This window comes from Lactuca virosa, chromosome 2, assembly GCF_052849685.1.
Source record: "Lactuca virosa cultivar CGN04683 chromosome 2, Lactuca_virosa_CGN04683_v6, whole genome shotgun sequence".
Classification (NCBI taxonomy): Eukaryota; Viridiplantae; Streptophyta; class Magnoliopsida; order Asterales; family Asteraceae; genus Lactuca; species Lactuca virosa.
In genome coordinates, this window is record NC_136427.1 from 117,530,367 (window position 1) to 117,534,163 (window position 3,797).

Genomic DNA, 3,797 nt, shown 5'->3' on the forward strand with positions numbered 1-3,797 from the left:
TAACTTGTCCTCAAGTTATGGATAACCAAAAGTCACTTCTTTTAATTATGATTAAAGAACTAAAGAGGTTTCATAAAATGAAGAGTCTTCATTTTTATGAACCATTCAAACTCATAAGTTACAAATTGAAGAGACTTGGAATAGTTTCAAATCTTGCCCTCAAGTTTTGGAATTTGAAAAGTCTTACACTTTAATACTTTAATTCCAAATTAAACCTTAGATTTTTAAAAGGTTTAAAAATCAACACTTATACTATTATTATAATTTTATTATATAGATATGTATAAGAATATGTCATTCTTACCGTTAGTAGGCCTCATTCACGAAGCCGGTCTATAAGGGGGGGTATAAGGTTGTTGCCTATAAAATGGTGACTTAATAGGTGTCCACTCTCACCCACCGCTTCCTTGATCGGTGGAGGGTCATTAGCCGAATGGGTAGGATACGACTTTAAATACTCATTAAAAGTATAATGAATTATAAAGTAACTATACATTATAAATTCCCAATCTTAGTTACTTTAGGAAAATGTGAAATTGGTGCTAGCCCATAAAATTACACTTTGTACCTTACCAAGTCGTTAGTGGAGCGTGTGTGGTTAACCGGCACACTAACATGGACTAGTAAGAGTGGCAAAGGGTAACTTGACCTTATTATAGATCGGTGGAGCGTGTGTGGTTAACCGGCACATCGATTAGGTAATATTGTTGAGGGTACCAAGTCAATTTGTATGGTTATTCACACCTTGTTTGTGATCCTCGGCATCCCAGTCACAAACTTGAGAGGGCACAATCGAGATTCAAACATGCCATTGAAAAGTTCAATGTATCTAAAAAGATCTAGGAGTTTCAAAACCAATAAAACCTAATAATAAAATATTTCGTTCTTATGGTGGAAATTGGTAAATCGTCATTTACCTACCTTCAAATATTTTATAGTATGGATTACGGCATCCCTCTTCCAACTATAAATAGTTTGTTGGATCCTAGCCTTAATATTTCATTTGGGTGAATTATTAAGGATTCCTAATCTAATGAAACTTGTCTTTCTTTCCTTTCAGATGTCTTCCAACAATGCTTCTGGCTCAAACCCAACAGGCTCCTTTTCCCTAATGAACTTGTGTGGTAAGGTCATCTTTGATGGATCCAATTTCAATGAGTGGATCAGAAACATCAGAATGATTACCCGCTATGAGGACAAAGAATATGTCCTCGATAGGGAGCTTAAGGTTGTGAGTGAAGCCACTGCTACTCCTGAAGAGTTTGCGGAGTTTGTTGCACATGAAAAGGATGCTACTAAAGTAGCATGCATCATGATGGCCACCATGACTCCTGAACTTCAAAAATCCTATGAAGATTTCTACCCCTATGAGATGCACCTGGATCTGATGGAAAGGTACCATCAGAGCGCGCGTCAGGAAAGGTATGAAATCATCTCCTCCATGATAACCGCAAGGATGAAGGATGGTGAACCCATCACCGGTCACTTGCAGAAGATGCAAAGGTTCGTTGACCGGTTGCTGAAGCTAAATGTTGACTTTCTTGAGGAAATGGCGATTCACATCATTCTCCATTCCTTACCTCCAAGTTATGATCAGTTTCGTATGACTTATCATATGAACAAGGAGGAAGTCACACTTAGCAAACTTCAAGGACTCTTAAGGACAGCTGAAAATAGCCTTAAGGGTAAAGCGGTTGCTACTTCTACTCCTTCAACAGCCCCTGTTCTGGCTATTGGGCAGGGAAAGGGTAAGAAGAGGAAAAACCCTTCGAAGGGTACCAAGGGTAAGACTCTTGATGGTTCCTCTTCAAGCGGGACAAAGAAAGGTCCCATTACTCCTTCTTCAAACCCAAAGGAAGCACAGTGCTTCTATTGCCAGGATAAGGGACACTTCAAGCGAAGCTGCCCTAAATATCTGCAAGATGTAAAGGATGGGAAGGTTAAACCCACCCATGCAGGTATTTACACAATATTGTCTAATAACTCATCTAATGCTAATTCTTGGGTGCTTGATACAGGGTGTGGTATTCACATTTGTACTGATTTGCAGGCACTAAGAAGAAGTGAGCAAGTAGAGCACGGGAGGATAAACTTAGTCATAGGCAACAGGAAAGCATCACATGTTACCAAGATAGGAGTTTATTCTTTATTGCTTAATAATGGGTTAATGTTAGATTTGAATAAGTGTTGTTACTCGCCCGAAATGGCGAGAAATATTATTTCTTTTCAGGGCTTGTACAAACAAGGTTTTTCATTTTCATTTGATAATAAAAATGGTGCTATTAATGTTTATTACAATGATGTATTTTACTTTAAAGCATTACCTTGTGATGGTGTGTATGAAGCCATGAATGTTGTAGACAATCTAGGAAATAATGTGTTGTATATTGATTCTTTAGATAGCTTGGATAAAGCATCCTTGTGGCATTGTCGTCTTGGACATGTTAACAAGAAGCGCATAGGCCAACTCCAAAAGGCTGGAGTCTTGGAATCATTTGACCTCAAGTCAGATGATAGTTGCGAGTCTTGTTTACTTGGAAAAATGACAAAGTCACCCTTCACAAGTACTTGTGATAGGGGTGAAGGTTTGTTGGACCTTGTACACATGGATGTGTGTGGGCCCTTCAGAGTTGCTACAAGGGATGCTAATCGCTATTATGTGACTTTTACTGATGATTACAGTAGATATGGATGTATTTACTTAATCAAGCATAAGTCAGAAACCTTTGAAAAGTTCAAAGAGTTTAAGCAGGAAGTGGAGAATCAATTGGGCAGGAACATCAAGATGCTCCGATCCGATCGGGGAGGAGAGTATCTTAGCATTGAGTTCCTTGACTATCTTAAGGAATGTGAGATTGTCTCACAATTGACACCTCCCAGAACACCAAAGTTGAATGGTGTAGCTGAGAGGCGCAATCGAACCTTGTTGGATATGGTTCGTTCCATGATGAGTCGAGCTTCGTTACCAATCTCTTTCTGGGGGTATGCCTTAGAGACTGCCGCCCATATCCTTAATCTAGTCCCTACTAAAAAGGTTGCCAAAACACCTCACGAGATGTGGACTGGGAAAGTTCCCAATTTGGACCACATCAAAATTTAGGGTTGTGAAGCTTTCGTGAGGCGTGAGACTCATGATAAGCTTGAACCTCGAAGTGAGAGGTGTATTTTCATCGGCTACCCACAGAGATCCTTTGGTTACCTCTTCTACAGACCCAGTGATAATGTGGTTTTTGTAGCAAGAAGAGGAGTCTTTCGTGAGAGAGAATTCATAAGCCAAGGGGACAGTGGGAGGCAAATTGACCTTGAAGAGCTTCAAGAGTCAAGTGGTGAAGGAACCTCAAATGCTATCAACCAACCTGAGGAGGAAACTCTTGTTGATTCGATAGATGAGTCTGTACCTCCGAGACGTTCCACTAGGGTGAGGAACACACCTGATTTTTATTATGGTTATCACATCACCACTGAAGGTGATACATTTATTAGTGATAGTACACTAATAGATTTGGATGAACCTAATAACTACAGGGAAGCCATGGCAGGCCCTGAGTCTGCTAAATGGAAGGAGGCTATGGACAGCGAGATTCAGTCCATGTATGACAATCAAGTTTGGAACTTGGTTGACAATGTACCAAGTCGTAAGACAGTTGGGTGCAAATGGATCTTCAAGAAGAAGACCGACATGGATGGGAAGGTACATACTTACAATGCGCGACTGGTTGCGAAGGGCTTTACTCAAACTCCGGGAGTTGACTATGATGAGACCTTCTCACCAGTAGCTAAGATTAAGTCTATTAGAG